Source organism: Vicugna pacos, chromosome 2, assembly GCF_048564905.1.
Source record: "Vicugna pacos chromosome 2, VicPac4, whole genome shotgun sequence".
Lineage (NCBI taxonomy): Eukaryota > Metazoa > Chordata > Mammalia > Artiodactyla > Camelidae > Vicugna > Vicugna pacos.
Window position 1 is genome coordinate 28,161,934 of NC_132988.1, and position 27,002 is coordinate 28,188,935.

Below are 27,002 nucleotides of genomic sequence, written 5' to 3' on the forward strand. Positions count from 1 at the left end.
TTATTTGGTTTTTATAATATTTTATCTGCACTTTCCTTATCATATCACTGTATCACTTTTTACTTTGTATAATTGCTATTTCTGTATTATCCAATCTCCCCTATAATATCTTTACAAAATAGTTTATGTTGATTAATCTTTATCACTCATATTAAAATTAACAAAAATTAAAATAATGAAAATTTTAATTAATTTAGCTTTTAATTGTTTTCAGTTATGTATGCCACCCACTGAGAGACATAATTTTTGGCATGTCTTTTTTTGAAACAATTAAAAGGAAACAAAAAAAAACTTACCTCTCTATGATCATTCAGATTGGAAAAATGATGTGTTCTAAATAATGATGCTTATTCTGTTTATGTATTAAGAGAGCAATTCATTTGTCTAGAAACTTCTCTGATTTTTGTCATTCTGGAGAATTTTTAAAAATTTAAAAAATCTGTCTTTCATTAAATTATAAAGAATTTTTAAAAATCTTGATAAACTCACGGAAAAAATGTGAAAATTGTTTCATTATTAAAAATGATTATGAAAAGCTCATACAATTATTTTGCTTATTCATTAAAGGTTCATTCTGTATTCTATTAGGAAATATGGAAATACAATATAGGAATATTAGGAAATATAGAAACACAATATAAATATTAGAAAGACAATAAGAAAGAGATGAGAATACTGGACTTAGAGTAGAATTCAGGGTATGATTGAGGCGTGTATGAAAATTTCAACCAAATTGCAAAAGAGTTTGCCATATAATAGACCCTTCAGGCTCCTTCAGGTTTTGAACATTTCCCTACATGACCCTCAACTAGTAAGTACAGTTTACTTTGGACTTTTGAATTCTATGGGTAACAGGAGGTCATGAATATTACTTTAGAAGGCTCAGAATTAAAGCTTGTGTCCCTAGAATTAGTGTCTTATTTATCAGAATCCACAAACATATTGAAGGAAATTCAAGGATATGGGCATCAAGTTAATAATTGAATGTTTTCTATGGTAAGTTGGTCTTGGCAAATCCAGAGAAGCAGCTTAAAGTTGTGATCATGGTCCCCAGTTCAGTGTCTCCAAGTGTTTACTTTTTGCTGCTAGAAAGGATTCTGCCTATGTATATTTCAAAGCACCAGTGTTTTAAGAATCTGTAAAGTATTATAATTCAGGAATATCTGTTGAAGAATCAAGAACAGGTCATTAATGATCTCATAGAACAATTCTCCCATATAGTGTTTCTTGGGGACACTAGTTTCTTGAGATTGAATGAAAAGGGAAAGTGATGTTCACATGTAAATCAATTTGGGAAATTTATATACTTAAGCTTCCTTTTGGAGATTCAGAAAGAACAGTAGCATATTAACAGCTATAAGGCAAATAGATGTTTTAAACTATGTTTAAGCATGTATAAAAGAAGCATATTTAAAAAGGGAGTCTTTGCCTCATCAGGATTTCACTTTTCAGAAAATACAAGGCTTATCTGTACAGTTTCTTATGGCAAATACCATGAAGACATTTTTTATGAAATGGGTACACACTTGTGTGGGTATTTCTTAAGGAACTGCTTTGGCAGTATTTGCACTTGCTTGGCAATGTTTGTTCCTCATAGAATCAGGGCTGTTCACTTTGGAACATATTTCGGTAGCTTGCCTGTTTTCTCAGGTGTTTTCCCTGATTGCAGTCAGCTGTGGCCGTGCATCTCTTCCCTTCAGTCAAGGTTCATATTGAGCATAAAGCATAAGAATAGGGGCTTTGGAATTCCATAAATACGGAATCCAATTTCATCTGTGTTGCTGATAAGCTGTGTGTAATAAGGGCAGGTTTTTGAACCTCTCTCATTTGTAGTTTCCTTATTTGAAAAGTAGAGATATTAGTATTGACTGTAGAGAGGTAGGTTAAATTGCTATATAAGAAAAACTCAATAGATCATGGCTATTAATTATTATTATTATTATTATTATTATTATTATTATTATTATTATTATTATTATCTTCCTTTGTGTGAAGGCTGCCTTCAGAGGGGATACACCTATGAGAGAGAGAAAAAAAGTCTTTTGCAGTCCAGTCTGCAGATATGGATTGGTCTTATAAACACATGCACACATTTTTTTTTCACTTAAAGTATAAAAAATAAGTTAATTAGCCAGCCACTTTGTGTAATGATTTTCTGATACATTAAAAAAAAAAAAGATCTTGGCAGACACTGATGTTAGGCTATGCGATAGGCTATGCAAAACTATTCATAAATGTTTTCTCTTGCCTTCATTTTTTTATCTGGTAAGCTAAAATATCAATGCTTTCTGGTGTGGCTATTAATCCAGACAATATATAAGTAGATCTCACGGGTGAGGTTTCCAAGAGTCTTTAAAACAGTACACACTTGATTTGTATGTGTTGATCATTTGTCCTTTGCTGCTTCAACCTTTCCTCTTTTAATTGCCTAGAATGTGTCCATCATGCATCAAGATGCTATAGACATCATGCAACCTTATACGCCATGCTAATAATAATGTAACTCAAATCTTCAGTGTCATTGTGCTTCTGTTTTTCTCCCAGTTGTGGACTGCCTTCACCCACTTTTTTTGTAAAAGAGGATAAGCCTCTTGCATGTCGACTACTTTTATTTGCCAGCTTTGTTACTTATAGCCAAATCTGTCCTAACTGAAACAAATATTGATACTTAGGTCACACATTGTCTGAAGATCATATTAAATTACATACAGAGTTCCTTTCATTCAATAGCAAACATTTTTAAGTGACTGGTAGGAGCAATGTGATATTTCAGCTACTAGAGTAATGTGATGAACTGAAGAGGATGAAGTCATGAAAAAGTAGTCAAGGAAATGTGTTCTAATGAGTGACATTTGAAGACAGCAACATTTGAAACTAAAAGAATTAGATGGCCCAGCTTTGTAAAATATCTTGGGACTATAGCATTCCTTTTTTCAATTAACCATGCAACTTACCTATTGTATTAAAGGACACTTTTTTTTTCGGTCGATCCTAAAAGAAAACTTCATTAGTTTGAGTATAAGGAGTGAGAGGGCGATTGGAAGAAATATAGAAGAGGTAAGCAGATGCCAGATTATATAGAGACTTGTAGGAAACAAAGAAAATAGTTTCTATGTATTCCAGTAGTTTTGCTGCATAATAAAGCACCTCAAACATATTGGCATAAAACAATAAACTTCTATCATAGTCACAGAGTCTGCAGGTCAGGAATTCATAAAGGGCATAGTGAGGATAGCTCTTACCTACTCCTCATGATAGGGTGTCAGATGAGAAGACACCCATACCTGGAGGTGACCCAAATAGTTGAGGAAGTTCCATCTGTGAGACTGCTTCTATATTCACATACCTGGCACCTGGACTTGAGCATTTGAAGCCAGGGATGAACTAAGCTTGTCACCTGGACCCTTATGCAAGGTCTCTCCACATAGCTCAGGTTGTTTCCAGCCTGGCAACAGAGAGGACATCCTGAGAGTGACTATTCTGAGAGGACTGAGCAGAAATTGCATGGTCTATCCTGACCAGATCTCAAAAGTTACGTAACATTTTTTCTGTTGTATTGATCAAAGAAGAAGTCATAGATCCTCCCAGATTCAAGGTCAGAGATAATAGACTTCATCTCTCAGTGGATTGAAAGTTGAAGAATTCTGAGGCTGTATTTTATAACCATAATATTATATCAAATGGGAGGAAAGATAATATACATATGTATTTTTATTGTATCCATTTTCCTCCAAAGAATTGACTTTTTACTAACCTTCATACTCTGATACTCATAGCTTCCTTATTTTTTTCCATTAAACTCTGTCTTTCAGGGGCAATTCTAACCAATTATTTTACATTACATTGTGAACTAAAGATAATTTTAAAGTATTGCTATTAGGGGGTATATTTATTTCACAAATTTATAAATCTGGGTGATTTATTAAACTCCATTTCCTAGGTGAGTTAAAGTAGAAAGGTAAAGAGTCTGAACAGGGTATAATGAATATGCCTTTATTATTTCAGTGCAGAAACTGGTGAATCAGACAGCATTTGTCCTATCTAAAAGGAATACCCATTATTAACATTTTTTTTCTTGCCATAGGAAACTGAGGACACATAATGCCAGATTATTTTTCCCAGAAAAGCCAGAAATTGGAATTTTTTCTCAATTCTTTGAATTATAAAGTGTTATGTTAAAATTAAAAAAAATCCTTATCTGTAAGTCTTTATTCATCTTAAGACTTCCAACTCATGAACTTTCCTTAAGTTAAAATAAGATATTAGTCATAGAATTTAAGGCAGAGTGGAGATGGTTATTATTTTGAAGGCAGTAATCCTTACCACAATCCCTGAAAATATGCAATAGGTGCTTTGTATAATTATTTGTTGTATTACCATAGGACTTTTTCTTCAAATTCTTTCAATGAGATAAAAAATAAGCATTTATTTTTAAGTGAGTAATTTTACAACATTGAATCATTTACCTAATTATAGAACTTAATTTGGTGCTTTGTATCAACTAAATCAAATACTTATTTTATGTTTGCAGCATTTGAGTTGTTTTTTTAAATCATTTTCTATGTGTGAGAAGAATTTTTTTCACGTATTAATTGAAAATATTAGAGCTTCTAAGAAAGAGTGAAAACTAGGATAACTAATCCTAATTTCAGTTGTACTCTGTGTTTGCCATTACATGAACTGTTCAAAAAAAAAATCCCCCTAATTTTGTGTGATATAAAAAGAAATTGTGTGTTAGGATATTCAGTAAAACTATGTCAGGAAGCACAGTTACATCAGTAGAACCACAGTCATGAACCAGGGTCATATCAGTAGAACCACAGTCATGAAGGATGTAGAGAGAAAGAGTGAGGATGTGATTTCTGTAAAATTAGAGTAGGGTGGAGTCACAGAATTTGTTACCTGTAATTTCCAGAAATAATCATAGAGTTTAAGAAGAGAGAAGACTGTCAGGAAATAGGCATTTCTTACAGTCAAAAAGTAGTTTTGTTTTGTTTTGTTTTGTTTTTATCAGTCACACATATTTACCTAGTTCAACTCTCATTTTTATGTTAACAATTCCATAATAACTATATTTACCTTTATTCTTTCTTTTTCCATTCCTTTACCTTTGTATTTATTCATATAAAGTAGTTGTATAGATTTTATTTTAAAATGAAAATTTCCTTTCAAAATTTCAAAAACAGAACATAACAAATTTTTATTCCAACAGGTCTGCTACTCTGTCTTCTTTATTTCAACAAATGTTACCACCATCAATCCCATCAGATACATTGAGACAATTGGTAAATCATTTATGTCTCTTTTATACATTGTTTTTCATGAAGATTTCCAGTACCATTATGTCTCACCTCAAATATCAAAATGCCAATGATTTTGATTTCCTTTCCTCTAATCTGTTCCACTTAATCTAACACAATTCTCTAAGTTATGACAAATTCCAATTCTGTTCATAAACCTTCAAAGACCTTCCACTGAATTTTAACAGAGATAGAATAGACGATTACTTCAGTCATGGGTTAATGTTTAACAAAATACCTCATCATCTGTCTTTTTCAAAAAATCAATATAGTTATTAAAATATTCAACTTTTAACTATAAAATATTTCAGATATGCCAAAAGTAGAAAGAAGCTTTTGATACAGATACAAAACTGTAAATAAAATTTTACTATAAGAAATTCTACAAAAGATAGCTACCAGCCTAAATTGATGTTTACCATTTTCATATATATTTCCATACTTTTACCTAAAAATATATGTATGGAATATTTATATATGGCATATAATGTTGGTTAAATCTTCAAAATTAAAATAAATATAATAATTTTCTGTGTATAACTTGGAGCAGACTTTTAATCTTACTGTTAGTATTTTTGAGATCCATTCGTGATGATAGTTGGATATCCATTTCTGTTACATTTGTGTATGGAATTTCATTAAATAAATAATTGAAACCATTTACATATTAAGAAATATTTAAGACAGTTAAAATTATTTTAAATGCTAAATACAGTCCTGGAATTAATATTCGTAGACTCCTTGTTCATATATGCTAGGGTTTCTGTAGGATTGATGTTGAGGAGGGGTTTCAGAACTTTGAGTGTGTGCATCTTAAGTCATTTTAGGTATTGCCAAGTAGCTTTCCAAAGTAGTGGTGTGAATTTATCTTTCCACCATACAAACATCAAAGTTCCTGTTTTCCCGTCACCTCACAATCAGAGGAGACCTTCTCAAGCACTAAGTGGTAATGTAGAATGATCAATGTGATCACTTGAACTACTCAATTTGCTCAAATAAAATACATTTTGCATGTTCTTTAAAAGTAGAAAAAAACATGTTTTTCACATTGAAATTAGTGTGATGTTTGGATACAGTTTATAATTTTTTCATATGTTAACCAACTGTACCACTGCTATATTTTGAAGTTACTCATTTTCCTAGTTGATGTGAAATTGACATAAGATATCAAAAGTCTTACATCTATTTATGATTCCCATGGTATGCTACAGTGGTCAAATTCTTCATCTCTGATTCATTGGCACACTGTCACAATTACTAAGTGTTTATAATCAATTTTTATTCAGTATCTACTCAGTGTCAGTAAATAAATTTGCTGAGACTGTTAACAAATTACCACCAACTTTTTTGGCTTAAAGTGAGAGATATATTCTCTCTCAGTTCCAGAGGTCTGAAGTCCGCTGGAAGGGACTGTAGGTGTGGGTAGGTCATGATCCTTCCAAAGGTTCTTGAGGTGAATCTTCCTTTGCTTCTTCTAGCTTTAGGTGGCTCCAGGCATTCTTTAGGCATTCTTTAGTTTGTGACTGCGTAACTCTGATCTCTGCCTCTGTCCTCACATAGCATTCTCTTCTCTGTGTACAAAGTGATGTTTTAATATACATATTCATTGTAATGTGAAGACAGTAAAGTTACAGTGTATTTCTAGCATGCAATATTTATTAATAACTGTAGTCACAATACTTTTCCAGTACTTTAACTATATTTTGTCCTTAAGAGTTGTTACTGTTATTGTTAGTGATAGTCGTAGTATAGTTTTCTAATAGTCAATGGTTAGATTTACCTTGGCATTTAACAGTTCTTGTATTTATCACTGCTACTTGCTTTCCATAATTCCTTTTTACCTTCATTTCCTTCTTCCTGTACTATTTTTTTTAATAGTGATTCTTCAGCAAGTCTATGAGTTGTAATTTCTTAAAACTTTTGTTGACCTAAAAAGTCTTCTTTCCCCCTTCTTTCACTGCTGTGTATAATATTTTATCTTTAATTGTAGTCTTTTGCATTTGGAAGTTTATTCCATTGCATATGAAAAATCTCATATATTCTCAAAATTATTACGTAGGCTTTCATCTATACACCTCCAATACTGTGGAGAAGTTGGAACTAGTAAATGGGAAAGCAACCAAACTTATTAAAGGCACATTTCCAGGTGAGGTATCTCATATGGCTTACTTTAGGAAGTAGATCAAATAAAAATAATTCATGGTAAAAAGTATGGATTTATGAGCTTTAATGTTGTTTTACATAGCAAAATGTTTAAAAAAAAAAAAGGTCCTAGTAATATAGCTTAATGTTTCCTGGTCTTTTCTCTCCAGTTCTTCTATATAACAAGTGCAGTGGACCTTAAATAAGGAATATTTTTCTTTTTCTTTATGAAGATAAGTATAGAAATTCCCAGTGAAAACTGTCTTTTGAGCCAATTCTCTAACTCTATGAAAGTACTTATTGTATTTTATTTTAGTAGTTTAGACATTAGCCTGTCAGTCACTGAGGAACTGAATTCAATTAAGAAGGTATCAACTATGTGCTAGTACTCACTCACATTTTCGCATCCATCTAACAGAATTTTCACAGCATCTGAATGGATGCTAATTCACAGGCATTTGATTTATTGAGCAGCAAATATCTTTTCACCTATTTTTGTGTTTTTAACATACAGAGATCTAGCTGGTTTCTAGAGGTGAGGTTTCATAAGAACTGAATTCATAACATTCAGTCATTAGCTTGCACAGTTTTAAGTTATTGCCATGGTAGATATTATGTGTATATATTTTTTTTAAATTAACAAAAAGGATTTTTGGATCTTTGGATTTTTTTGTTCAGTTTGAAGTTTTGCAAGGAATACATTTTAGAAATACTAACCTGTTTTTTTCAGAACAAAAAAGAAATCAGCAAGTAAAAAGAGTTTTGAGATGAAGAACCTTGGCTATATATGGGAAAATATATTTGTTAATTTTCAAACGCTGATGCCAAATATTAGATATTTAAGAGTAAGCAAATCAAACTATCCCTAAATATTACAAACTTGCTTACAATCATCAACAGATGTTCTTGCCAATCTATGACTTTAAAAGGATGTTGATGTTCTTAAAAATAGCTTTTAAAAAAATAATGAAATGATTTTTATGTCCTCAAGTGAAGACCCTTGGAGGCATTTTTTTCACATGGTCTGTCAAATTGTATACCCAAACCATAAGTGGATGTCTGAGTAATAATTCATCTACCTTTATATGATTTGTCAGGTTTTATTTTCCAAAACAAGAGTTGACATCAGCAATGTATTCAGTCAGATTTTTTTCAGGTATTTACTAAGATACTTGTTAAAAAATGAAATTCGACTGAGTAAATTTGAAGATCTAACTAGCTTTGTTCAGTGCTTCGTGAGTCAGGCATCATCCCTTCTAGTCAATGGAAGGGCACTCCAAGGAGTAGTACAAAGTGAAAGCTTTTTACAAGTAGAAGGAGGGTGAGGCAAGTAAGTTATTAGCAAGAGAAAAAAATTTGTTTCAGGCCAATTCATCTTTTTTGGGGACAAAAAGTGGGGAAGGAACTTCAGGAGTCTTGGTATAAAGATTACATTACTAGTGCTGATCAGGAAATTGAAGATTGTCTGTTTAAAGGTTACATTCTCGGGAGAGGTTGAAACTGAAAATGTCTTGGTTTGCAGTCTTGGGAGCAAATAACTACATTTTGGGATTGTTCTTTTCAACATACCTGATGTGTATGTCAAGTGCTTTGGCAAAGTATCAAAATATTAGCAAATAATTATTAGGTAAACAAATCACATTAATCTAGATAATAAAATAATGATACATTGATAAAAATATAATTATTTCATAAGTTTATAAAAATTTCCAAATGTACTAATTAAATCAAGCTACCTAGAGAAGGGTTTCTAGAAACTAGATATTAATGTCTAAGTGCAGGTTGTAATGAAAACTCAAAATTGGCTAGTCTGTTTGGGAAAAATACTACTGAAGATGTGTGGGATAAATGTTTTGATACTTTTAAAAGGTTTTGCAAAGCCATAGGATTAAGATAACTTAAAAATATATTTTTGAAATATTACTATTTTAAATTCCCATTCCACCTGGTACTATGCCTTACACACTACAGTGTGCAACAATAAAACTTTCCTGGATTTCTCTATACTCCTGTCAAAAGCCCTAACCTCTTGAAACTACACACATACCATGAGAATTAGGTCTGTAGCCATTTGTCTAGTTAATTGCTCTGATCTAAAAGCAGTAAAACTTCCCTTACCTTCTAAAGAGGGTCAAGACATTGTTACAGTTATTCTTAAGATTACTAAATCTTCAGTTACTAGGTCCCCAAATTAAGCCATAGGGTATTAGGAAGTCTAGAGCTTTCTCTCTGTGTATTTACATATCAAAAGTTGAAACTCTAGAATTTGAAGACAACTATTGATCATAAAAGCCTTCACAAATGGGGCCATCAAGCTTCTGGAGAGATTTACTTTATTTACAAAAGATTGGCACAAGGAGAGATTATTTCAGGAAGTTAGGAGGACAGCTGCCTTCTCCCCTTTATAAGCAAAGATAAAAACATGTTGTCATTATTTCTTGTCTATGGAAAATCTGGCTACTCACTAGGACAGTTGACCTGAGTCTCAACACTTTTTCCCAGGGGTACAGTCTAGAGCAAGGGGCAGCCAAAACACATTATTAAGAAATGTGTCTGACTAAGAATACTTGTGTACATATTCAAGATAAAATGAATAGAGCTGAGTATTAAGACTCAACAAACAAGTTATCAAATTTTATTGAATACATGAGTGAATGAATGAATATGAAATAGGAATTGAGAGACTGGGTTTAGCTTCTATTCAAAGATATTAGAGAATCAAAATCTGAATAATTTGTAGAATATTTGTCTCATTAAACAGTAAAAAAGAGCTATTTTTCTTATTTCAGAGAAAATTAAGTCAAAGCAATTTAAACACAAACTATTGCCATGGAGAGTGTTGACTGAAATAAATGCACAGCCTAAAAGTTGAGGGTTATGTTTTATTTGGTGGGAGGACTGGAGCCGGGATGATAGCCTTTCAGATGGCTCAAAGGGACTGCTCTGAAGAGGTAGGGGTGGAGCTGGGATATATAGGAGCTTTACAACAAAGACCAGGTATTGGAACAATAAAAGATTACTTGTTATCTAAAGAAAAGGAGGCATCTCAAGTTAAAGAATTTAGTGCTTTTATATGTATGGGAGGAAGCAAACATTTGGGCTCATTGAATTCATTCCTTGACAAGCATCCAGCTATCTAGGGCCAGCTCCTGTCCTTTCTTATTCTGAGTCCCCTCAGGGTGCACCACTGGAGTGGCTGCAGAGGCTGGGCTGCAGGCTTGTCTTCACTGTAGGGAGTTGCAGTATTGGCTGATGACTTGATGGCTTCAGAATTCTTTGTTTACTGATATGGTTTGCAGTATTTTTCATTCACAAGAGGAAGATTGCAAGATTCCTTTCCATCTAGGAGTGTTTATAAATGAGTTGCTCATTGAGAAGAAAGTCCAACACAAAATGGACATTGATAGCAAGGTCCTCTCAGTTTCATTTATACTAAGTACACTTGTAAGAAAGTTCTCCTTTTTTATTTTCTTCCTCCTGTCAGGTCTTGAAAAATATAATTTCAGGTCCAAATTTCTGAAATAAATGTGTATCATCAAAGCAAGTTATTTAACTCCTTATTGTAATAGATTCTCTGATTTATTTTTAATAAATGGCTAATCAGAGTCATGATCCTACTTTGTATGGTCACATTTCAAATCCTTAATCCTCCAGATCAGAGTATGTAGGAAACTGAATTATACATTTTTTTTCACCAGGCTGAGTTCTGTCTTTATTTTAGGTTCCTAATTTTTAAAATCAATTTAAAAATTTTAACACCTTTAGTTAATATTAGTTGATATATAATGTGTCACTTTTTGACTCAGATTATATAAAAATACATGTTGAAAATGATTTTACTTATAGATTTAGACTCCACTGGTAGCAGCTTTATTTTCCCCTCTCCCTTCCTTGAACTCAACTTTTAGATATTTGTCTTGCCCATCTCCTTACTACTTTTACAATGGTTGAAATTTGCTTCCAGATTTTTAAAAAAATCTGTTTTTGTCATTCTGCCCATTTATGCCATTTAAAACATTCTGGTGAAATGTTTTCAAATAACTTTTATAACATCTATTTCAATTTTTTCAACAAGAGCATATTAATCCTATGTTTAATATACATATAAATTCGTCATTTTAGTGTTTCTGAGCCCCTGGTATTTGGTTGCCTGCATAGAAATCAATAAACAAGAGGTAGTTTGATTCAACTAATGCTTGGCAAGTAATTGCCTTTATGAAACTAATTATTATTGATAACTTTGCACAATGATAGCATTACAGGAAAGAGGGGAATAAAAGTTACCCTGGTTCTTAGTCACCGGAAAAAAAAAATGAATTTTTACCAGGAGACAGAGAGCATGATATAAACATAAGATTTTATTAGTGAAATAAAAAGGTAGTAAAATAGAGTATACTCCCCAAAATTGGGTGCAGGCCAATCTGAAAGAGGGAAAATGACGGCTCTCCTTCGTTTTTTCTATTCTTATACCCTGGCTTAGGGGGCATTTTCGTTATTGATTATTGATGGTTTCTCGTCTTTGAGTGCTCAGGCTGATTGACAGCTCAAGTTCCCTGTGCTCAGGCACGCCCATCTCTTTTGTGAATGTTTTCACCCATGATGCAAACAGAGAAACCTACGGGAGGGGGCTCAAGCTGTAATGTTAATTACATTATAATGAGCATTGGGTCAAGTTAAGCTGGTCCCTCTCTCTACTGTGCAGCTGCAGCATTTGGATTCTAGCCGACTTCTTTGCTGACCTTCATTTAGAGAGAGTAAAAGTTTTTGGAGCCTCTTATTCTAAGTGCAGGTGTACCGTTATTTTCTGATTTGCTCCCTCCCCCTTTCTCTCCCCTTGCCCAGTGCTCATTTCTATCAAACTGCCTAACAGTAGCAGTGAACTTCTACTAGTCTGTCTATGTATAAGGCTTAATGTAGGAAATAGAATCTTGGCATTAGGCACTAAATGCCTCTGTTATTCATGGGTTATTGAGACTTTCAGTAAATATTTAGGAGGACTGAGGAATGAACACTATTTTTATACTAGAATACTCATTTCTAAAACATATCAGAAAATCAATAGGAAAGTGAGAAAATCTAGTCAATTTGAGATGTTGAAGAGTGAGAATTCCATATGCATAGCAGTTGAAATTTACTATTTTGCTATTTACTTTTCATAGAATATAATAATGTTGGCAAATGAGCAAGGCAATTCCTAGCTGAATTATAAAATTATTTACAGAACTTTCAAAGATATTGATCTCTCTTGTTTATAAGTAATTCATGGGACAATTTTAAAAATAGATAAAATATCTGGTAAATAAGTTTCAGGGCATCACAGAATAATTAAAAATAAACTTTTTTATTCCAATAGCTTGAATTTCCATTCAGCATAACTGTGCATGAGAAATCTATTGGCAGATTACCTGCTAACATAAAGCTAAAAAAGATTTCTACATTAAGCTGACAAAATTTTCTCTTTCTCCTTTAAAATGATCAATATTTTATCTTAATTTAGCTTTCTTTAACTGCTTATAATTTGAACTGAGTTATTGGAGAGAAGAATAATTTTTAAATTATCTATAAAAATAAGAATAGCTATTCTTATCCAGGATGCCAATCTTACCAAGAAATGTTAGAAATATATAAGCAAAACTCTAAAGAAAATAAACATCATTGTCTGTCTAGGCGTATGCCATGTGCGTCTTCTGTTTGAGCATTCCCTATGACTGACTGCCTTTTCACTTTTACTGACTTTAGACATGTTCTATTCATACAGTTTCCACCTTCACTTGATCCTTATTGGTTGTGTTTTGGCATCTGATCAACCCTGTATCACTATTTAGAATCCTGGGTACTGTTGCTCTTCCACTTTCACTTTTCCTTAATGTGAGCAGGTGATCACTTTCCTCATAATTAAATATTATGAGATTATTGTTGGATATATTTTCCACATCGGTACACTGGTTTAGAAATGTATAGGAAGTTTAAATGTGTAGAAATACAGGTAGAGATGGCAACAGCACTTACCTGCAGTTCCTGATAACTGAATTATTAGTCAAATTAAAAGATACGTTGAGACCTCCCCCCCAAGAATGTGTAGGTAATTTTCATTCTGTATTTTATTGAGGAAAAAAGAAATGCAGGGCCGTAACTACCTGTACTCTCACTGCTAGCACATTTCCCACTGAGAAAAAGTTATCATATTCAGATGTAAAATAATAAAGAACTATAATAAGCCCTAACATCCAATTGGGGAAAAATATCATAATTGTATACGTATGTTAAATTGATCAAAAGCTGATAACTTACAGCATGTGATGCATTTACCTTCAGCTTGTTGAAGGGAATCGTAACTGAAACATAAGAACACCTGATGAAGCCCAATCGAATCAATCCAACCATGAAAAATAAAACGACTAGTGGTCATCTATTTTTATTAAAATAATAAAGTACTAGGAGAGCAACTCAATTTTTTTGAAACAGCTGTATATCTGCTTAATTTATTCATATTATGTTCATTGTGCTTCAAAATTAAATGGCTGCTTTAAAAAATGATACAAAATTACATACTCAGAGATACTTTCCAGCGGGTTAATTGAAAACTGCTTATGAAGGCATCACCACAAGCCACAAATTGAGCCTGTTTTCAGAAACTTGCTCTAGCTGAGATGCTCAATGTGCAGATTTGCTGATATACAGTTTTATGGGGAGCATTGTTTATTCCCAAGAACTCAAGGAGTAGCCATTTTAAGAAGAAAAATCACATTAAGTTTTGTTGAATCAAGTGGATTTTATTTTAAGAAAACTACTTAGAATTCTCTTTTTAAAAGGCGATTGCTCTGAAATCTGACAAAGCTAAATGGATATATTTGATACTTGTTATAACGCTATTTGGTTTAGTTGGTCATAAGGTAACCATCCCTAACTTAAATTTATTAAAAAATTTTTAAAAGGCAAAAATTAAAATAAAAATGGCCAAACAGTACTGGAAAATGATCAAGTACTAGTTTACAGAATCAAGGATTAATTTCCGCTAATTATGGAACGATGAAACTATTTGATTAAATATTAAAATATATTGAAGATAGTAGGAAAACAGCTTCCCTGGTGATCCCTGGTACCGAAATCAGGTTAACACTCTGTGCCTATTTGATATCATTTTTTTCTTTTAATGTTTTTATGAAACCATGGCAACTTAAAGAAAGTTGCTAAAGCAATACCAAGAACAGCCGTGTAACTTTCAACCAGAGAATCCTTTCACGTTCACAAACTGCCTCGATACTTTTTATAGGAAATTAATCCATTCCAGGAGACTGTATTCCTCCAGGTTTTATTTCTTTTCACTTCCTTCAATAAAGATGTTTCCTAGTCCTTCCTTGACTTCTACAACATCCCAAACAAATCTGGTGGCATATAGAATCTATTTGTCTCATCAGTAGTGGTTTTAAGTATGATCATTTGAAAGGTGATGCTTTCCAGGTTTCTCTATCATAAAATTACTCTGTTTGCTTTATAATTAAGCATTGTGTATTGATATACTATATAATATAACGTGACACGGCCTAATATAATATGTAATTATATAAGTAAGTAGTATTTAATTATTTCATGAGGAAATACTTTGAGACAATGCAAACACCTCATTTCTCATTCATTTATTCACCCACTAGGTGTAGTATCCATTGATGTTTCTTGACTTAATTAGATACTACTATGATGGATGTCAAATAATGACTTAGGTATATCATCATCTGTTTCCTATTTATTGATTGACATTCTTTGGGAAAATTAGCTCTTTCAATAAATAAATAAATAGGAGAAGAGGAGCTACTTATATACTATGTAATTATATAATTAAGTAATAAACATAATAATTTTAGATTTATAATTACCCCAAAAAGGCATTCAAAACACATAAAACAGAAATTATTTAATTAAAACCAAAAAAGTCCTATCTAAAAATACAGTATGAAACTTCAGCATTCCTTTCTCAGTAATAAATAAACATACAGAAGATTAGTAGGGAAATTGAGTCTTGAAAAACACTACCAAGTAATTTTACCAATTTGACATTTATAAATGTCAATGCTAAAGAAATAACAACAGAATATGCATTTTTTCACATGTACAGGAAATAATCACTATGTTGGGCCTTATTCTGGTCCTTTAAGGAAGTCACAATCAATTGTTGATTTTTATATGACATAAAGTAATCTCTCTTTTCACAAAAATGAAAATATAACTCAATAATAGAATGCTGTTGGAAAATATTCAAACTTTTGGAAATCGTACCATACAGTTCAAAATAATCCAAGGTTCAAGAAAGTATCACAAGTGATATCAGAAAATTGCTTAGAAATGAATGAAAATGAACAAATACCATATTAAAAATTAACGGATGCAACTAAAGCAATGCTTTGAAATAAATTTTACAGCAATATTTATTTATATTAGTATATTCATTTGCTTGGGCTGCCACAAAAGATACCACAGACTGGAGCAGGAAAAAAAAATATTTTCTAACAGTTCTAAAGGCAAGGTGTCAAGTGCCACCTAATTAAATTTCCGAAAAGGACTCTTCCTGGCTTGCAGACAGATGCCTTCTCCCTGCTGTAACCCCACACGGCCTTCTTCTATGCACATGTGCAGAGAGGAAGAACTCTCCAGGGTCTCTTCCTCTTCTTATAAGGATATCAGCCTTAATAGATTTGGTCCTCATCTTTATAGCCCAACCTTATTAACCTTAAAAATCCTATCTCCAAATTCAGCCACACTGGGGTTTAGGGCATCAACCATATCAATTTTGTGGGGGCACAATTTAGTCCATAACAATAAGGAAACACATAAAAATATCACATCAATGATATAAGCAAATTAAAACCAAAGTAAACAGAGGGATATATAATAAAAATAAGATTAAAAAATAAAAAAAAAACAAGACCAATATGGAATATCAATGAGATCAAAAGCTGGATTATTAAAAAATGAAAAAAAAATCTAGACATAGTCATCAATAAAATACAAGAGAGAAGATAGAGATTACTAAAATGAGTAATGAAAGAGGGAGTATCACCAATTACACTACAAATTATAAAATTATATTAAGCATGTATTTTTTAAAAACTTTATGCAAATACATTTTTAAGTTTGGTAAAATGAACATTTTTTTTGACAGACAACAGATAGTGAAATTCACTTAAGAATAGTTAACATGAATGTCTTGAATCTATTAATTAAATTGATTTCGTAGTTTAAAACCTCTTACACAAAGATTCCAGGTCCAGAAGCTTTCACTAGTGTAGTCTCACAAACATTTAAATAGTAAATAATGCACAGTCTACACAAAGTCTTTTACAAATGGAAGAACAGGCAACTTACCAATCAATTGTACATGGCACATATTACCCTGATGCCAAAACCATACAAATAGATTAATGGAAAAGTACAGACCTGTATTTCCCATGAATATTGATACAAAATTTTTCAGTAAAATTTTAGCATATCTCATCTAAATGTCATAAAAAGCACAATTCACCATGAAAATATGTGGTTTATTCTAGCAATTCAAGGTTTATTTAGCAAATACAGCTATGTTATTTACCACATTAACACTAAAAAAGAAAAAAATCTATAAAGGATTATTTCTATAGATGGAGAAGAAAACATTCAATGAAATTGTACTCAGGTTCATAATAGAAAAAAGGAGGCTTCTGCACAAGGAATATTTTTAGCAAGGATAAAGATGGACATGGCTCAGTTCATCCAAAGAAGCTGATAATCCAAAATATTTTTCTATGCAATAACAAAAAAAGTCTGTATTTAAAATACATCAGGTAAAACTAACATAACTGAAAAGAATAATATACAACTCCACATTTATATTTGAATATTTCATAAGTACATTTCTGTTATTATTAAAAATAAATGAAAAATTTGTAGGTATATCAGATAATTTGATGACATAATCAAATAACTAGGTCTAGGACGTTTACAGAATAGCTCATTTATTGCAAGCAGAAACTTCTTTTTTATATTTCATTAACACTCAGTGCATGCTAAGCATTTTTTAAAATTGCAACAAATTAAACATAATTGGATCATATGTTCTCTGACCCACTATAATTAATCAGAAATGAAAACAGAAAAAATCTGGGAATGCTCAAATATTTGGAAATTAATAAACCTCAAAATGCTCCTTGGTGTCAAATAGTAAATCAAAAGAGAAATTAGAAGTTTCTTTGGTCTCGATAAAAATAAAAACACTACTGCTTCAGGATTACCTAGGGGAAAATTTATAGCTCTTAATACTTATGTTAGAAAAAGAGAAATGTCTAAGTCAATGAGGCAAGTTTCTACCTTAAAAAGTCAGGAGAAAAGTCTATTAAAATCAGAGAAGAAAAAAGTAAGAATAGAAGTAAAGTAAATTTTTAAATGCATTAAAGAAATACCAAAGGAAAAAAAATCTAAAGCTAAATCTTGGATAAAATCAGTAAATTGATTAACTTCTAGATAGAGCAATATAGAAAGAAAACCCAAAGCAACTACTGACAGGAATTTAAGGGGAGGGGACTGTGGGATAGACCCTATAGATCTATTGATGGTAAAGGAAGTTACAAGAGCTTCATGCCAATAAATTTGATAACACTTGTGATTTGAAAAGCAAAACAATATTAAAGATTACACAAGAAAAAATAGTGTTTCTGCATAGATTTTTAAATATATCGAAGATACTTAATTCAAACCTCCAGGCTAGGTGGCTTCACCGTCAAATTTTATTTTCCTTAAATAGGAATATTTTACAGTGATCATTAGACGAGAGTAGATTCTGAGAATTATATATAAATTTCTTACCTAAACAAAACTTTTAAAAATTAAATATATCTTTAAAGCAGTTTTAGGTTTACAGCATGATTTAGGGGAAGATACAGAGAATTCCTAAATATCCCCACTACCCCCACATATGCATGGCGTTCCCCATTATCAATAGCTGCAGCCAGAATGATGTATTTGTTACAGTTAATAAGTACACTAACACATCACAATCACCCAAAGTCCACGGTTTACATTATGGTTCTCTGTAGATGTTGTATATTCTATGAATTTGGACATGTGTATAAGGACATGTATCCATGATTACGGTGTGCTACAGAATATTTTCATTGCCCAAAAAATCCTTTGTGCTCTACCTATTCATCCTCCTTCTCCACCCCCAACCCCCAAATACTGATCCTTTTGCTGTTTCCATAGACTTACCTATTCCATGTCATATAGTTGGAATCATACAGGATGTGGCCTTTTCACGTTGGCTTCTTTCACTTAGTAATATACACATGAGGTTTCTCCATGACTTTTCATGAAGAAAAATGCTCATTTATTTTTAGTACTGAATAATACTACATTGGCTGAATGTGCCACACTTTATTTACCCATTCACCTTCTAAAGGATATGCTCCTACATTTTGGCAATTATGAATAAATCTGCTATAAAGACTGTGTGCAGATTTTTGTATGAAAATACGTATTCTATTCCTTTGGGTAAATACCTGAAAGTGTGATTGCAGGATCATGTGGTAGAATTATGTTAGTTTTACTGCTGAACCACCAAACTGTCTTCCAAAGTGGCTATACCATTTCGTATTTCCACTAACAGTGAATGAGAGTTCCTCTTGTTCCTCATTCTTGCCAACATTTAGTGTTTCAGTGTTCCAGATTTTGGCCATTCTAACAGGTATGTAGTGTTAGTTCATTGTTGTTTTAATTTGTATTTCCCTGATGACGTATGAAGTAGAGTATCTTTTGATATGCTTTTTTGCCATCTGTGTATTTTCTTTGGTAAGGTCTTTGGCCCATTTTTAAATCCCATTGTTTGATTTCTTACTGTTGAATTTTAAGTATTCTTTGTATATTTTGGATAAAAGTCCTTTATCAGTTATGTATTTTACAAATATTTTATGCCAGACTGTGGCTTTTCTTCTCAATCTCTTGACATTGTCTTTTGTAGACCAGAAGTTTTTAATTTTAATGAAGTCCAGCTTTTCAGTTGTTTCTCTCGTGAATTGTATCTTTGGTGTTATGTTTAAAGAGTCATTTTCATAACCAAAGTCATCTAGGTTTTCTCCTATGCTATTTCTATAATTTTTATAATTTTGTATTTTACAAAATGTGATCCATTTTGAGTTAATTTTGTGAAAAGTGTAAGATCTATGTAGACTTTTTTTTTTTTGCACATGGATGCCCAGCTGTTTCAACATCATTTGTTAAAAAAAAAAAAATTCTTTGTTTTATCACATTACCTTTGCTGCTTTGTCAAAATTTAGTTGACTTTATTTATGCAGCTCTGTTTCTGGGCTCTCTGCTCTGTTCCACTGATCTATTTGTTCTTTTACCAATGCCACACTATCTTAATTACTGTAGCTTTATAGTAAGTCTTGAAGTTGGGTAACACCAGTCCTCCAACTTTGTTCTTCTTCAGTATTATGTTGGCTATTTTTTGTGTTTTGCCTCTCCATATAAACTTTAGAATCAGTTTATTGATATCCACAAAATAACTTGTTGGAATTTGGAATGAGATTGTGTTAAGTCTTCAGATCACATTGGGAAGAACTGACATCTTGATGAGAAAGATAATATATTGATAATATTGATTATACATATATATTCTTATATATCTCCTTTTATTTAGTTCTTTGATTTTGTTCATTAGAGTTTTGTCATTTTCCTCACAGATCTTTTATGTAGTTTGTTAGATTTATACTTAAGTATTTCATTTATTTAGGTGCTATGGTGAATAACATTGTGTTTTTGATTTCAAATTTCACACATTCATTGCTGGCATATAGGAAAGCTGTTGCCTTTTGTATATTAATCTTTTATCCTGCAGTCTGGCTATAATTGCTTATTAGTTTCAGGTAATTTTTTTACCTCAAAATTAAATGAACTTTCTTGATAACACAATATTTTTGTCTTCTATAAACATTACTAAGCAAAATTTAGAAAAAAAATTTTGTTGAAAATATTAATTAAATACCTGATTGGAAATACCCTATTATAGCCAATGTCCAATTCTTTGAGAATATTTTACTGAATAATCATAAAAACATGACCCATGATTACCTTATTGTGGGAGGACACATCACAGAAGATAAATGATCATCGATACAGAAAGTAGACTATAGGCAATTTTGACGCAATAGACAATAGACAAAAATATCTGCCTTTTTCTTACAGTTTTGTTAGTGGAAATAGAATGGAAAGTAAGTATCTCACATAAATAAATTCCAGAATAGTTTAACAAATGGTTAATTCAACTAACAGACACAAATAAAGAATGAAAAGGATTGCTCAAGGAAAGGATACATATTTATAAGTGGTCAGTGTTGACTTTATTATGGCAATGAATATTGAACAAGACTTGCAAAAGACAGGGAAAAGCCATGTGAATATCTGGGTCAGAATGTTTTGGACAAAGACAAAAGACTCTGGGACACAGCTCTGGGACACAGCCATTCTTAGCATAAGAAAGCTGGTGTGATTGGAATAGAATGAGCTAAGGGTAGATTTTAGGGTGTAATGAAATACTGACTTTAGGCTATTCAAGGATTTTTGTAATTGCAAGTTATATCTTCAAATGACTGCAATCCAATATTCTCATAAATTGTATTAAAGTTTTAATTTTCCTAGTGATGCCACTTTCTTTGTCATACCTTCCCAATCATGTCAATTTTCAATCACCCTCATGTCCTACATGTACTGCCATATGTATTCACTCATTCTGTAAGTTGTTCTGTGTACAATTCTAGTACTTTAACCTAAATTGCTGGGAATTCAGTATTTGTTTCTATCTTCCCTATTATACATTGGCTCTTATTATCCCCTTTCTTCAAACCTATGTCGTAGTCATACTGTGAATTTAATATTTTCCACTATTCTTCTGTTTCTTAGACAGTATTTATATTTCTGTTTCAATGCTATAATATCCACTTATTTTTGTTTAACAAATATTAAACAGTTAAATAATTCATGAACCCTTTCAAAATTCAAAGTTGCATATTTTTGTTAGCTTCAATTTTATCATCTGCAATAAATCAGAACATCTTGAATTATAACTGCATTAAAACTTTCTTAAGATATCTTAAAGAGTACTTGGAATATGTTCTATATTGTATTATATATATGTATAATTTTCATCCCTTCATTTTCTGATTGATTTTAGCCCTTATGCATTAACAGCTTGACAGCATCTATAACCACCATCATGTTTTTCTCTCGTTCATTTGTTTTCTTTTTTATACTTCACAAGTACATACATTCCTTGGAACCAGGAAATTTGTCTCTCCTTTATTTTAATGCCCCACTCATCTGCTCAGCAGTTTCTTTAACATAAATGTTCCATAAATGTTTGTTAAATGATTAGTGTTAAATTATGTGAATGCTTTACTCATTGAACTATCAAAAGAGTGCTCTCTTTTAGGGTTAAGGCTTCTTGGTCATACCATAGCATTTTAACTCTTTTGCAACATTTAAAAAATAAGACATCTTTAGGACTTAATTAAAATGAATATTTATACTTATAAAATCATGGATTGTTAAAGTACAGTAAGATAACCACATGCATTTTGGAGGAAAAGAATGAAATTTATTTTTAAAGAACCTCAAATTATCATCCTCTTTACTTTCATTTTCTATAGATTAAATTTTTATCTTGTATTTTATTTTTAAGTAAAGCTCTTAGAATTAACTATAAAAGGATATGTACATGAAAATATTTAAATCAACTTAATCTATGGAAATGTTATTAGCAATGTTATTAGCTAAGTTCAAGTAAAATTACATAAAGAGCAGTAATGCATTTTATTTTCTTTCTCAGATTTTCCTAATGAGTCTTGGAAGTTTACATAATTATTTTAATTAGGGTTATAAACTTCTACCTGGGCAGGTGAGAGGCTAATTACCTAATTTATATGCAAACTGAGCAATTTTCTGTAGGCTCTTCACCACTTCATCTTTTCATTTAATTTTCTCTATTTAAATCAATTAATACTTATTTTGTTTTTGTTCTGTTTAAATGAATGGCTAAAAATTACCCTCAATGTAAACTCTATGTGGATAGTTCAAATAAGGAGTATTTTATACCCAATATATTTTGGGTGAAAGTACCTTTAATGATTACTTACATTTGTTGTGTTTACTTATATTTGTACAAGACATATTACACAATTGAAAAGAATTAGCATATAAAGTCCATGTTAGTCTTAAACTTAATACCGTAATTAGTGAGGAGAGCAAAAATGAGTAATAAGAAAGTACAAGAAGCGTCCACTTCATCATTGTAACAGGTAGTAGAGTATGAGGTCACAAAATATATTTATTTTTACTTATCTGAGATTAGGACCATACGTAGAACATAAATATTGCATAAAACTTTTTGAACAAATGAACAAAAATACTTGCACTTAGATCTGAAAAGTTACATAGTTGCTGGGATGTCATCATAGTCATTTTCAGTGCAGTTATCATTATTTGTGGAGAAATTCAGAACAGTGAGTGGTTTTTAAATTAAGTTTACATGTAGGTCATCAGATTTAAAATGCTAACTCTGTTTCAATCACCCAGGAAATTATTTATATACATTATATATATATATATATATATATATATATATGTAAATGTGTTTATATATACATATCACCTTTGTTAGAATTATTCAGATTCCTTTCTTCAAATTATTAAACTTTCTAGCTCTCTTTCTCTAATAGTGAAAAAAATTACACACGCAGACACAAACACAGTCAAGTCACAGGCATTGAATTGCTGGTATTTTCAGTAAGATATTTTCATTGGTATTTTGAATAGAATTTGGATTTTTTCTTAACTAAGGGTAGCTCAAACCAAGAATGATGGTCTTAGAGAATAGTATAATACAAAATCATTGCATTCCTTAATAGGAAGGGAAAATGTGAATCATGTCAACCACCTGAAATAACAGTTAAATTGTATCACAAAGATATTAGCCAATTATACTTGGGGAAAAAAGTCAAACAGGCACTAGGTAAAACATTGTCCTTTTCCTCTGTTGGAGGGCGTTTATTCTTAGACATGTGTGCTTTCTTCCCAAGGGGTGAGATTGACCTAGAACCCTATGGACAGCTCTTCACCATTAAGCTTGCCAACTATTTGTCAGAAATGATTAGTGGAGAATAAAAGAAGAAAATCTCCCCTGTTGATAATAGGGGGCAAATAGAAGAGACTCTGAAATTGTACTAGGGATTCACATTTGTTCAGGAAGAACATGTTACATTTAATACTATATATCACTGACCAACTTCTTTTTCCACATATTCCTGGGATGAATCTTTTGAATTTGACAGGTCTGAGATAATAAAAAAGCTCTGTGCCAACACACAAATGTGTGCCTTGTAGTCAGTTTTACTAAAAACAATAACTCTGTGCTGTCCACAATTAATTGTGGTATACTCTTAACCATACTTTTTGAAACTTACTTTAAGTATCTCTGGATTTATAATAATACAACACGTATATTTTATGTAAAAAAAAGAGAGAGATTTTATTACAACTCTATTTTGGCATATATTCCTGAATATATTACAACACAAAAACTGAAGAAAACTGTAAATTTTCCTAAGCAAGTTCATAAAAGCCTCACATACCATATTATGAAATCAGCATTAATGCTGAGGTGATATTTTTATTTACTGTATTTATATGATGAATGAGAATTCTTTGGGTATCATTTTGAATCTTCTCCTTCATGGGTAAACAAGACAACACATATTTGCAATAATGGAAAAAGTACCATGCAAAATTTGTTCCATAAATTTGAACAAAATGTGCTATAATTTTGTAGGTATATTGACCTACACTAGATAGATCCTTATGTTGTATAAGGCAAAATATCCTAAATAATTGAGATTAATATTGGATTATTAGATTCAATAATATTTCATGTTAAACATTGAAAAATATTATCACATTTTTTTAAAAGGCAAAAATACATTAACTCAACTCCCAGGAGAAATTTAAGTTTCATGATTCTGTATGCCAATTACCTTGAAGTTCAAATGTTAACTTTTTATCTTCATTTTATTTAGAACATATTGCAAATCCTTAATTCAAAAGGATGGATTCTTATTTTTAAAAGTAATCTTTGCCTTTTTTTCCCTATAGTAGTGCAGACTAGAAATCCTAACCTGTTTAACCACCAAAAGAATTTTTTAAACTTGGATAAACATAGAAATACATTCCTTTAATACTACAATGAGCAAATAAGAATATAAAAATTACGTAGAAAACAAGTTTTCATCTTGAGAGCATATACTGATTCTTTTCATAAGGATGAGCTCAGATGTTTTGGAATTCTGAAGAGCAGAGATACTCGTTAGAGATGTTGGAAATTAAAAGGCAATCTGATGTTGAGTTCCCTGGGTTTTGTTTTTGCTTCCTGCGTATCTCAGCCTGGGTACGAGGAAACAGTGTGCACAGACAAAAAAGATACGTGAAAGCCTTTTCTCTCTAGTCAGAGGGCTGGAAAGAATGCAGTCTTATAGAATGGAACCCTTTACTTCATCCACTGAGTGCCAATAGGACCTACCTAATTGTGACAAACACAAGTGTCTCCAGACATTTCCAATTGTCCCCACAATGTTATCATCACTGTTAAAAACCTTATAAAAAAGAATTCACCAGGCCTATTCTCTATCACCATGTTTCATTGGCAAGTTCTATTAAACATTAAAATAAGAAAGAACACGAGTTCTATACAATTTTTCCAGAATACTAAAGAGGAAGGAACACTTCTCAACTTATTTTATGAGGCAAGGATTACACTAATTCCAAACCAGACAAAGGCAGTACAAAACAAACATTTTAGACCAATATAGCTCATGACTCTAGAGGCAAAAATCCTCAATAAATTGAATAAAAATATTGTATCATATTATATGGGTGTAAGAAATTCTCCACAAAAAATTCTTAAATTCTCCCTCTATATTTTTGCCATTATTTTATTTTTGAATATGCTATAAACTCACTATGCACTGCTACTGTTTGGTCTATAGATATACAAATATATTTAGAGTGATTAAAATAAGAAATACATATTTTATATTTACCTTTAATCATTTCTGGAAATCTGTATGTTTTTGTGTAGATTTACGTTTGGTCTGATGCTATATTCTTTCAACCTGAGTACTCAGTTGTAACAATTCTTATAGTATAGATCAACTTTTATTAAAATATCTCAGTATTTTTATCCCTGAAAAGGTATGTATGTTTTTTGGTTCATTTTTGAAATATATTTTATTTATTACAGAATTGTAGGCCAACAGTGTTTTTGTGTTTTTTCCCCCTAGGACTTTAAAGTCTTTTTTCAATTTTTCTTTGAGAAACTATTTCTCCCATATTTTGAAAGATATTTCACCTGCGTATAGAAATCGGTGTTGAGTTGTATTTTTTTCCCCATTAGTTTAAAGATGTTGATTCATTGTTTTCTGGCTTGCATTATGACCGATAAAAATTTGTCGTTTTTTTCCCTATATGTAATTTGCATTCATTATTTTCTCTTTCTGTTGAGTGAGTGTGTTGATATTGGTGTATGTTATTCATTTTTATCTTTATTCATATTTTCAGAAATTCCTGAATCTGTGACTTGATTTCTATTATAATTTGAGGAAAATATTTGTCCTTTATCCTTCTGAGTATTTCCTCTACCACTCTCTACTTTTCCTAGAGTCTCAGATATATGTATTAAATTCATTTTATACATTACCACCCATGCTCCCCTACTCCCCAAGTTGCACCACTGAGAGTGATTTCTCTGGTACCTCACTCTGTCTTCAGTTTTTTTGTTTTTGTTTTTGTTTTGTTTTTAATGATAATATATAAAGTCCTTAATAAAATCCTTTCAGTGGGAATGAATTCCTTGTGTCCATGGCTCTTAGAAATTGTCTGCCCATATTAGTCTACACTGAATCTTTTGGAGTTTGTTAAAAATTTCTGTAGAATTCTCTTTACCCATTTTAATGGAAATCTGGTCTTTTGCTGCTAGTGCTCATGTCTCTTCTGTTTTTGAAAACATCTATATTTCCTCATATTTTATGCTAGTTGGTTATTTGTGACCTTGGAATTTTTATGCTTTTGTAGATTATCTTTTTATTGTTATTAGGGTGGAATTGGAACCCTTTCCTGCTTTCTAAATTTTAAATAGGAAACATGTATTTTAAATGTTAATTTTTTACTTTACTATATTTTAGTTTTGCTTTATATTAACAGAATTTATGTTTTTAGGTATATAAGTTTGGCATTATTGTATAATTTCCAGTAAGAGAGATGTATCATTATAATGTATTATCCATTGTTTCTATACACTGTGTTTTGACTTAAGTAGCTTTATTTATCTGGTATTTTTCTATCTATCTATCTAGCTAGCTAGCTATTTTTTATCTAGTATAATTTGATCTTTCCTTATTCTCATGGTTTGTCTTCACTTTTTAATCAGCTTTAAAAATATTCATCTTTTTAAATGGAGGTTTAACCTAATTAATTTTTATCCTCATACAGTTG